Raw genomic sequence first — 12409 nt, 5'->3', positions numbered from 1 at the left:
GGGGTGCAGAGCCCAAACATTTGGGCCATCCTCCACTGCACTCCCTGGCCACAGCAGAGAGCTGGCCTGGAGGAGGGGCAACCGGGACAGGATCGGTGCCCCGACCGGGACTAGAACCCGGTGTGCCGGCGCCGCAAGGCGGAGGATTAGCCTGTGAAATGCTCTCATTTATAAATAAAGATGAATTAAAGACCTTCCAAAACAAATAGAAATAGAAAGAACTTGTCAACACCTCACCAGCCTTACAAAAGATACTAAAGGATGTGCTAAACACAGAAATAGAGAATGACAGTCATCATTATGAAAGAATGTAAAGACAGACAATCTCCAAGTAAAAGTACAAAAGAAATCCAAAGAAAATGACTGGAATATTTATGGGAAAATGCCAGAACTGTCATTATTTATCAATAATAACTTTGAATGTAGGTGCCTTAAATTTCCCAATTAAAAGATACAGAATGACTTAAAGACCCATCTATTTGCTGCCTTCAAAAAAAAAAAAAAACAACCTCATCAACAAAGATACACACATACTGAAAGAAAAAGGATGGAAAAAGATATTCCATGTTACTGAAAAGCAAAAATGAGCACATGTAGCCATCTTAATGTCAGAAAAAATACACATGAACACAAAAACTCTCAACAGAGACAAAGAAGGACAATTTATAATGACTAAGGGAACATGTGACTATAGTAAATGTATATTTACAAAATGCCAGGGCACCTTGCTATTTAAACTAATGCTAATAGATAAAAAGAGAGACAGAGTTCAATGCAATGATATTGGAGGACTTCAACACCCCACTTTCATCACTATACAGATCAACTAGAAAAATAATCAACAAAGAAACAGAGATAAACAGAGATAATCTACACTATGGACCAAGAGGACCTAATTAATATCTACAGAACATTTCATACCACAGCTGCAAAATACACATTCTTTTCAGCAGTGCATGGAACTTTCTCTAAGATAGACTACACGATAGGACATAAAGTAAGTCTCAAAAATTCAAAACTAATTGAAATCATAGCACTATCTTTTCTAATCACAATGGAATGAAGCTGAAAATTAACAACCTAAGAAACTAGAAAATATACAGCAACATGGAGACTGAAGAACATGCTCCTGAATGAACATGGGGTCACAGAAGAAATCAAAAGCAAAATAAAAAAAATCATAGAAATAAATGAAGATGATGACACACATGTCAAATCTTATGGGATACAGCAAAAGCAGTGTTAAGAGAGAATTTTTTTTTTTGACAAACAGAGTTGGACAGTGAGAGAGAGAGACAGAGAGAAAGGTCTTCCTTCCTTTGGTTCACCCCCTAAATGGCCACAACAGCCAGCATTTTGCCAATCCAAAGCCAGGAGCCAGATGCTTCTTCCTGGTCTCCCAAGCGGGTGCAGGGCCCAAGCACATGGGCCATCCTCCACTGCCCTCCCAGGCCACAGCAGAGAGCTGGACAGGAAGAGGAGCAACCAGGACAGAACTGGCACCCCAACCAGGACTAGAACCCAGGGTGCCAGCATCACAGGTGGAGGATTAGCCTAGTGAGCCACAGTACTGGCCAAGAAAGAAATTTATAGTAATTAGTGCCCACACCGAGAAATTAGAAAGTCATCAAATAAATGACCTAACAATGCATCTTAAGGACCTAGAAAAAGCAACAAAAAACAAAATCCAAAATTAGTTGGAAGAAAGAATTCATTAAAATTAGAAAGTAAATAAGTAAAATTTTAAAAATACAAAATATCAGTGAAATGAAGAACCAATTTTGAAAAAGGAAAAATGATGTATCATTAGTCCAACTAACCAAAGAAATGAAGATGTAAATTAATAAAATGAGAGATGAAAAAGGAGATGTTACAACAGATAACACAGAAATAAAGGAATAATCGGGAATTACTACAAACAGCTACATGCCAACAAATAGGAAAATCAAGAAGAAATGTATAGATTTAAGGGCACATACAGCATACCAAAACTGACTCATAAAGACACAGAAAACCTAGACAGACCAATGAAAAATAATGAGATTGAATCAGTAATAAAAAATAGCTACACATGTCATGATGCTCTGAAATATAAGTCCTTACACCAGGATGGTGCTCTCTGACCCTGAGTGGGTCTGAGCATTAAAGGGAGGAATGTGGTAGAGGATGTCCTAGGAATGATCAACATCTGATTGCAATGTAACTAGGATTCTGCCTGCTCCCAAAAAGTGATGATGTTAACTCTTGCCATACAGCATATAACTCAGTATGTGTGTAGAAGAAATAATATTAGCAACTATGTATGCATGCACAGTATTGTATGTAACATTAGAATATCCAATGAAATGCATTTGTGTAACCAAATATGGGAGAAAAAGAAATTAAAATGATATATGAGAAAATGTCCCTCTTTGTTTGGGGCTCAGGCTTTTGGATAAAAATTCAACTGGAGGGGGCTGGCAATGTGGCGTGGCAGGTAAAGCCACTGCCTGGAGTGCTGGCAACCCATATGGACACCAGTTGTAGTCCCAGTTGCTCCAATGCCAGTCCATCTCTCTGCTATGGCCTGGCAAGGCAATAGAAGATAGCCCAAGTCCTTGGGCCCCTGTCTCTTGCGTGGGAGACCCAGAAGAAAGCTCCCAGCTCCTGGCTCCTGGCTCTGGATAGGCCCAACACTGCCCAGTGCAGCCATTCTGGGACTGAACCCATGGAAGGAAGACCTCTCTCTCTCTGCCTCTGCCTCTGCCTCTCTGCAACTCTGCCTTTCAAATAACTAAAATAAATGTTTAAAAAAATCCAACTGGATCCAATGCTGGCATAATAGTAATAATAATAAAAGACTGCTTCCTGTCTTGTTGACTCATCTCTGAACAAATACCACTGCAATCCACTCATAATTTATCACTAGAAGGGAATTTAATGCAGGCCCAGAGTGAGACATACTTTTTACTCTAAAGAAATAAAAAAAGTGGCACAGTGGGTCAAGCCAGCACTTGGGACACCTGCATCCCACATTAGTGTGGAGGCTCCTGTCCCAGCTGCTCTGCTTCTCATCCAGATTTCTGCTGATGTATGTTAGAGACATCAGATGTTGGCTGAAGCATCTGAGCCCTTGTCAATCATGTCAAAGACCCAGATAGACTTCCAGGCTGCTAGCTAGGTCCTCACCCAGCCACAGTAGTTACAGGCATTTGGGGACTAAAACAGTAGTTAGAAAATCTGTCACTCTGCCTTTCAAAGAGATGATAACAAATGAACTATTTTACAAAAGAAATATAGACAAATTGAGAAACTTTTAAAAATAAATTCCCATGATTAACTCCACTATTAACAACTCAATTTTTATAGTGTGGTATTCTTAATTTCACATATGAAATAAAGAAGTAAAAGATCTGGTGCATCCTTGTAAGGAGTTAAGAAAGGAATAATACTTTTATATTTCAAAATTGTATATTTTTAAAGATTTGTTTATTTAATTGAAAGGAAGAGTTACAGAGAGGCAGAGAGAGAGAGAGAGAGAGAGAGAGAGAGAGAGAGAGAGAAAGAGGTTTTCCATCCACTGCTTCACTCCTCAGATGGCTGAAATGGCCAGAAGCTATGCTGATCCAAAGCCAGGAGCCAGGAGCTTCTTCCAGGTCTTCCAGGCGAGTACAGGAGCCCAAGGACTGGGCCATCTTCCACTGCTTTCCCAGGCCATAGCAGAGAGCTGCATTGGAAGTGGAGCAGCCAGGACTTGAGCAAGCACCCATATAGGATGCTAGCACCACAGCACCACAATATCAACTGATATAAATGGGGGCTTCAAAGATTTACTTCAAAAAATGTATGTTTTCCCTAAATGTTTGGATGGAAATTGAACTTGTATTAATGTATTTATATAATTTTTTTATAAATACCATAACTGCATTGTAACTTATGTGTCAAAATCTCTCAAGTCATTGGGTGCAAACAGTTAACTCCAAAGTTGGTGGAATTTTTATCGCCTATTAAAAGCACCCCACCTGGGCCAGAACAATTCATTGTAAATGACTAGTTTAATGACCAATATCCCCTTGTCTGGGTCAACAGTTATAGATAGGGCTTTCCAATTTCTTTGTATGGTTGCACCCAACCCCTCCTGGCCATCAGCTTAAAACTGCCCTGGCACAGCAGCTTAGTATGCTGTGTCACAACACCAGCCCCTCTGTTCCTTTACTAACTCTTAGTATGTACCAAGTGTTCAAAATAGCACCCAATCGCTTTATTGCATGGTCTTTGAGCAGCACTTAATGCCATCATTTTGGTTCACTCTCCCCTCCAAAGTGTTTAAAACTATTAAAAAGGATTAAGCATGACAGATTTTCCTGACTAGAAATAAATAATTGGTAGGATTGTCTTCAAAGCATAATCTGCCTGGAATATATATGTAAAAGAAAAAAAGGGTGGGGATAGGGAATAAATATGCCCAGGGAACTGTCATCCCAAAACAATAGTTTTAAAGTAAACAATAGAGAACAAATGGGTCTAACAGAAATATACAAAACCTCCGTTCAAGAGCAACAAAATGAAAATTCATCTAAAGTGCACATGGAGTACATGTGGTCATACATTAGGTCACAAAGCTAGTCTTAAAAACATAAGACTAGTAGTATGTCAAATATCATTTCAAACCAAAGAAGCCAATACAGATGGATTAGAAAATTTACAAATATGTGGGAATAAATCAATATGCTCTTAACAACTATTGGATAAAAAAAAACTTAAAAATGAAGTTAAAAATACTTTGAAACAATTAAAAAAGAAACACAACATAACAAAACTGATAGGATTCAGCAAAACATAGCACAACACTCCAAAATAAAAAAAAGATGTGGAGGCCAGCATTGTGGCATAGTAGGCTAACCCTCTACCTTAGTGCTGGCATCCCACATGGGTGCCAGTTCATGTCCCAGCTGATTCGCTTCCAATCCAGCTCTCTGTTATGGCCTGGGAAAGCAGTAGAAGATGGTCCAAGTGCTTGGGCCCCTGCACCCATGTGGGAGACACAGAGGAGACTGCTGGCTCCTGGTTCCTGGCTCCTAGATTCAGATCAGCCCAGATCTATATATTGGTATATATAGCTCTATAAATTAATAAAAATAAAAACATAAAGTTAACAGAAAAAGGAAATGACAAAGATCAAAACAGTCATAAAAAATAGAAATTGCAAAATAATAGCAAGTAAGCATTTTTGTTTTTAAATCTTGACAAAACTGATGAATTCTTACATCAAAGAAGAAAAACAAAGGTGCAAATAAAACCAGAGATGAAGAGATATTATGACTGACAGCAGTGCAAAGAATCATAACAGAATAATATGCATAGTTATGCATCAATAAAATTGATAATCTAGGGTCTAGCGCAGTTGCATAGTGGGTGAGGCCACCATCTGCAATGCTGGCATCCCATATGGGTGCCAGTTTGGGTCCCAGCAGCTCCACTTATGATCCAGCTCTCTGCTATGGCCTGGAAAAGCAGTAGATGGCCCAAGTCCTTAGGCTCCCTGCACCCACATGGGAAACCTAGAAGAAACTCCAGGCTCCTGACTTTGGATCAGCCAGCTCCGGCTCTTACAGCCATTTAGGGAGTGAACTGGCAGATGGGGGATATCTCTCTCTCTCTGCCTCTCTGTAACTCTGCCTTTCAAATAAATAAAAAGAAATTTTTAAAAAAGTAACAATTTTTTTTAAATATGGATAATCTATATGAAATGGATCAATTCCTAGAAACATACAACCCACCAAGACTGAAAGTTGAAGAAATCACAGATACTAACAGATTTTAATGAGTAAAAAGACTGAGTCAGTAACACAATTTCCCCTCAAAGAAAAGGCCACAGCCAACAGGGTGCATGACTGGTTTTTACCAAACATGTGAACAGCGTCATGATCCTGATCCTGTAACTCTTCTAACACTTGGGGGAATGATACCTCTGTACTCATAGGGCTATCATCACCCTGATGTCAAAGCCAGGCAGACAATAAATTTTAATGTGGATGTACAGGAGGGAATCAGGATCATTAAAAATGGTATACATGGGTGAGCATAGAGCAAGCATTGTAGTGCAGTGGGTTAGGCCATCTCCTGAAATGCCATCATCCCATTTAAGCACTGGTTTAAGTCCTGGCTGCTCCACTTCTGGTTCAGCTCCCTGCTAATGCACCTAGGAAAAGCAAAAAAGGATGGCCTGAGTTCCTGGGCTGTTGTCACCCAAGTGGGAAACCTGGATGGAATTCCAGGCTCCTAGCTTTGGCCTTGCCAAGCCCAGTGCCAGTCATGGTCATCTCTTCCTCTCTCTAACTCTGCCTTCCAAATAAAAATAAAACAATTAAAAAATTGTGATCAAAGATAAAAGACTATATACATTGTTATTCTCTTAATTTTGTCAAAAGAGGTATGATTATTTGAAGAAAACCTTATACTATGTGGGACACTTATATATTTATTGACTATGTAAACATATGTATAAAATCATAGCAGAGGTCAAAAATGGAAGTAATCTATTGAACAGCTCCTATAATAGCTATGAAGCACTACAATATAACCTCAAGAATATTTGGTAAATTATTTGTAGTTTAAATCTTTGGAGGCATTAATAGCAAATTCATACATAATCTGAGAAAATGAATGAAACAAAGCAGTATATGTTTTACCCTTTTGAGAGTAGGACCTCAACTTTCCCTGACATTTGCTGCTTTGTGCCACCCACTAGACAAGGAGGTCAAACAGAATTTCATGAATCTCCCACTACTAAAGAAGCTCCTCTCCAAATAGAGATGGGAATGGCTCCTGTGGTCAGGGCTGATATGTTCTTGAGTGGGAATGTGATGTGCTAACTCTTGGTTAACAACCTACCCATGGTTTCCTCTATACCTAAGATATCGTTTGCACTACTGAAATTCATGTGGCTTCTCTAACTTCACCCTTGCTCCACAGTGACTTTATTTCCACAAATTAAGGAATCAGTCTCAAACGTCTAAGCTTAGGCCCCTGCATCTCAGACCAGAGAAGCAACTGTGCCATGAATATATAGATCTCAAAGTTATACTCCTTGAAACAGAAAATGAACTTGCAGGTATCAAAGAGCTAGTCTGTACCAAAGAGCATTTGGTCCTTATGTCCTTTCCTAGGAATGGTTCCTTCTATTTAGGCAGTCTTACCTCTGCCACCAGGAGCTGCTCATACTAGGATTGGAGGTGTGGATTCTGGGAGACATCCTGAGAAGAGAGAAAGTAGGAAGACCACACTCACTGAGAGTTTGCTGTCCAAGGCACTCATTTTCTCTGTGTCCAAGCTGTATACTCCATGTGTTGGCTGGACTTCACAATTTGGAGGATTTATCTTTTCCTGTATGCAGAAGAATGAATAGTCCCTGTTATGAGGATACAGGGACTGACAATCAGGGAGCAGGATTGACAAATGCAGAATCCAACAAAGATTAAGAGCTAAGGACAATCTTTTCTGATTACTGCTACTAAAAATATTTGGTTATGTACCTGTGTTGTCTGGCCATTTTTGGTTTGCATTTATTTATTTTACAAATATATTCTTTAAACAGATACACAGATAAAATTAATATCACCTTTCCTCACAACCCCTGTCCTGAATCAATCATTGTGATGTACAGTTTACATCTTCCTATCACTTTTCTCCTGTATTTATATCCACATGTCTATAGAAATATGAAGTGAAAGGAAGAAAGATTTCATGCGGATTTGAGTTTGGAATACTATAATATTAAATATTACATAAAACTCTGAAATAATCCAATACACACTTTTAAAAATATCAGAAATCATATAACTTTCTTATGTAGTATAATTGAGTCATGACTATAGCTCACTTATAATGGAATTCATGAACTAAAAATATACATACAATTCATTCCTTTCCAGTTCTTGGTAGCCATCTCTATTGCCAATTTAGAACATTTTAGCACTTCTAAAAGAAAGTAGGAGGTGGGGGCAGTTTGCCTAGTGCTCAACATGCTGCTGGGGACACCCAGATCACATAGTGCCAGGGTTTCAGTGCCATTCCCACTGCTGGTATAAATTCAAGCTTCCTGCTAGTGGAAACCCTGGGGACACATCCAGCATGCAATGGCTCAAGTGACTGGGAACCTTAAGCCATTTTGAGACCTGGATTTAGTTCCCAGCTCTCAACTTTTTAAAAGTTGTTTTAAAAATAATCAATTTGTTAAAAAGAGAAAGAGAGGGAGAGAGAGACAGAGAGAGGAAGAGTGATTGTTCACCCAGTAGTTCACTCTCCAAATGCCTACTACATCTAAGACTGGGCCAGGCTGAAGCCAGAAACCTAAGATCTCAATCTGTGTTTTCATGCAGGTTGCAGAAACCCATGTACTTACTAAACATCACCTACTGCCATCACCTACTGCCTCCCATGGTGTGCACTGGCAAGAATATGGAATTGAAAGAGCAAGGTTCAAACTCAGCTACTCTCTGATATGGAATGTAGACATCTCAAACAATTTAACTATTACACCAATCACCCATCTCAGCATAAAAAAATATATTAGAGTATCAAGTAGATGTTACCTCTTTTGCTCTCATGGAAAACATTTACAAACAGAAAACAAACATTTGAACTATTGATTTTCCATGGGAGAAAATGGTTTATAATGCGGTAAGTTTCAAGGTAGAAGTTGGCATCTGGCTACTTGGGGAGATCTCTGCACATTTATAGGTTTGTTGCCAGACTCAGTGCTCTGGATTGGAAATGATTTGTACCCTCTGAAACTCATGGGGAAACTTAACCCCAATTGTGAGATATTAAAAAGTGGGTCCAAGGGCCAGCGCTGTGGCCTAGCAGGTAAAGCCGCCACCTGTGGTGCCAGCATCCCACATGGGCACCAATCCAGCTCTCTGTTATGGCCTGGTAAAGCAGTAGAGGATGGCCCAAGTCTTTGGGCCTCTGAGCCAGAGAGACCCAGAAGAAGCTCCTGGTTCCTGGCTTCGGATCAGTCCAGCCGGATGTGGCCACGTTGAGAGTGAATCAGCGAATAGAAGACACCTCTCTCAATCGCTCTTGTTCTCTCTCTCTCTCTCTCTCTCTCTCTCTCTCTCTCTCTCTCCCCCCCCCCTCTCCTTCTGTGCATAACTCAGACCTTCAAATAAAAAAAAAATGAATCTTAAAGTGGAGGGGGGGACGTCCAGGTCAGACTTTGTAAGAGGTGATTAGGATAAATCCACTCACGTGATTTATGGGTTAATGGCTGATCTCCGGGGGTCTGCCATGAAATCCACTTTAATTGGCCTCTCTCTCCCTCCCTGTAATTGTCCCCGTGCCACCTCAGGGCTCTGCCAATATAAGGACACCGCCAGAAGCTACTCAACCTCGGACCAAAACCTTGAACCAAATAAACCGTTTCTACCGCCCACCGGCGTGGGACGCTGTGCTCAGGTAACAGGAAAAGGACTCAGTGCCCCAGGAAGAGCTACTCCGAGAGAACCCGGCGGTGTACCTGAGACTCCACTCCCCGTGTAGTTAGAAAAGTCAGGGGAATCAGGGCACCCTGGGCAGAAAGAGGGGCAGGAGGATCCGCAGACCACAGCTCCTCCTCTCAGTGCAGTCCACGGTCTCCTGAGGGTGTCCGCCCTAACTGCACAAACAGGGCAGACCTGGGGCTGCGGTCCCTGCCCATGCGGGCTCAGCCCAGGTCCTGGCCACCAGCGCAGCTCCCACCCGGTGGGCCCCACAGTCACCATTTCCTCGCTTCCAAGGCATTCTGGGGTCCTTGGGCGGCTCTTGCGGCACAGACCCTGAGGCACCGGAGCCCACTCAACAGCAGCACCGGGGACCCCTCCCAGCGCTGCCACAAATAAAGGTCCCGCGGGGTTCCGCAGGGTCGCCCTGACGTGCCTGATTGGACAGTGGCCACAGCCGGCCGTGCGACATCACAGAAGGTGCAGCCAATCAGAATCCCCTAGGCTGGGGCGGTTCCTTGGGGCGGTGCCTAGTAACAGGGGAGGTGGGGCTCAGACTGGAGCCGCCGTCTTCTCCTGCCTGGGTGCTCCGGCAGCAGGGGGCGCTGTCCCTGCTCTGGTGACCTCGGCTTCTGGGCGCCCTCAGCTGTCTGTGGTCCTGCTGGATCCTGTGAGCCCAAGCTTGCTTCCTGAGAGCTGCAGTTCACAAGATGCTTGCTGAATGCTGCCTTTCCGGCAGTCTTGGCTTCTTGCTGTTAGCTCACGTGAGGGTTCGTAAAGCTGTTTATCTGAATGTACTTAAAGATATCACATGGACTATTTTATCTTTGATTTCTCTTACAGGGATTTGTTTGTTAGTCTCTGTTTTGTCCTTCAAATCATTTTCTGTTTATTTCCTGCTGGTGAATAGCAAACCAGTTGATGGCATATATTGACTTTCTACCCAGTAATCTTGTTTAATTTTGTTAATATTTTCTGTTATATATGAATTATGTTGGATTATCTGTTGATAATGGTATCACCCACATATTGACAGTTTTGTTGCTTTAAAGTTGGTCCTTTCACCCAATATTTCCTTTTTATTAATTTATCTGACCAGAACTCATGTACAACGTTGAAGAGAAATAATGAGAACAGACAACTTTGTCTGGGTCTGCTTCCAGAGAAAAAGATTTCAATGTTCTGTGTCAATTATGCTGTTTTTAATAGACTCACTATAGTAGGTAATCTTAGTTGGAATAATGAAGTTGCTATGATGTACTATTCTAACAGCTTCTTATTTAAGGTTAGATACTAAATTTGATTAATTCTTTTTTATTAAACTTTTATTTAATGAATATAAATTTCCAAAGTATAGCTCATGGGTTACAATGGCTTCCCCCCTCCCATAACCTCCCTCCTGCCCGCAACCCTCCCCTTTCCCGCTCCCTTTCCCCTTCCATTCATGTGAAGATTCATTTTCAATTCTCTTTGCATACAGAAGATCAGTTTAGTATACATTAGGTAAAGATTTCAACATTTTGCCCATATAGCAACATAAAGTGAAAAAACTACCATTGGATTACCAATTATAGCATTAAATAGCAATGTACAGCACATTAAAGACAGAGATCCTACATAATTTTCTTTTCAAATTAATTAATTTTCTATGCCATTTCCACCTCAACACCAGGTTTTTTTTTTCATTTCCAATTCTCTTTATATACAGAAGATCACTTCAGTATATAATTAGTAAAGACCTCATCAGTTTGTGCCCACACAGAAACGCAAAGTATAAAAATACTGTTTCAGTACTAGTTATAGCATCACTTGGCTTTAGACGACACATTAGGGACAGATCCCACATGGGGTGTAAGTACACAGTGACTCCTGTTGCTGACTTAACAATTTGACACTCCTGTTCATGGCGTCAGTAATCTCCCTAGGCTCTAGTCATGAGCTGCCAGGGCTATGGAAGCCTTTAGAGTTCGCTGACTTCGATCCTATTCCAACAGGGTCATAGTCAAAGTGGAAGTTCTCTCCTCCCTTCGGAGAAGGGTACCTCCTTCTTTGATGGCCCTGTTCTTTCCACTGGGATCTCACTCACAGAGATCATTCATTTAGGTCTTTTTTTTTTTCCATGATATCTTGGCTTTCCATGCCTGCTATACTCTCATGGGCTCTTCAGCCAGATCTGAATGCCTTGAGGGCTGATTCTGAGGCCAGAGTGTTGTTTAGGACATCTGCCATCCTATGAGTCTGCTCTGTATCCCACTTCCCATGTTGGATCTTTCTCTCCCTAATCTAATCTAAGGGATTATGTAATATCGCTTCTTGGCCTTTTGGCTAAGATCAAGTGTAGTATCTGTTCTTATCAGTTTAAATTTGATTAATTCTTCTAATCTAAGTGATTATGTAACTTTTTCTTGTATTTTTACTTACACGGATAATCGACACTCATTTTTAATTGTCAACCACCTTTGCATCTTTTAGTATATCCAGCTTGTTATTAATATATGACTTCATATATTGTTTAACACAATAATTTTTCTTAGAGTATTTGTATTGCTCTTTATTCAAGAGATGTTCCTTAAATTCCTTTTTATTTCATGTCCTTATTTGATTATGCCATCAATAGAATATTGGATGTACAAGGGACGTATTTACTGCATTATATGATGATACTACTATAGGCTTCATAAGAGCAGGACAAGATAATCTTTATTTTCCCTAAGAAACTGTTTAAGGAGTACAAATTTCCCCAGGATGGAAAGGCAAGCATGGAGGTGCACCTGTGAGTTTCAGGACTTTCCGGCAAATGCTTGCAGTAGAATGCTTGCCATGGCTTTGTTGGTGTTTTCTCAACCACAGGCTGGAGCCTCTGTGAGCAGATGACCCATCTGGGACCTGCCTGGCCCACACTTACAGCCATGCCCTTGGCAAAGACAGCATCCCCGCTGGCCTTGCCC

The 12409-nt window shown here is 41.0% G+C and overlaps 1 pseudogene; it reads left to right on the top strand.

Annotated features, from left to right (window-relative positions):
- Positions 1–11766: 11766 nt before the first annotated feature.
- On the top strand, positions 11767–11900 carry LOC133755367 (U2 spliceosomal RNA; annotated as a pseudogene).
- Positions 11901–12409: the final 509 nt, after the last annotated feature.

This window comes from Lepus europaeus, unplaced genomic scaffold (genome assembly GCF_033115175.1).
Source record: "Lepus europaeus isolate LE1 unplaced genomic scaffold, mLepTim1.pri SCAFFOLD_3_1, whole genome shotgun sequence".
Lineage (NCBI taxonomy): Eukaryota > Metazoa > Chordata > Mammalia > Lagomorpha > Leporidae > Lepus > Lepus europaeus.
The sequence above is the reverse complement of the archived record's forward strand: the minus strand, read 5'-3'. Positions and strand labels throughout refer to the sequence as shown.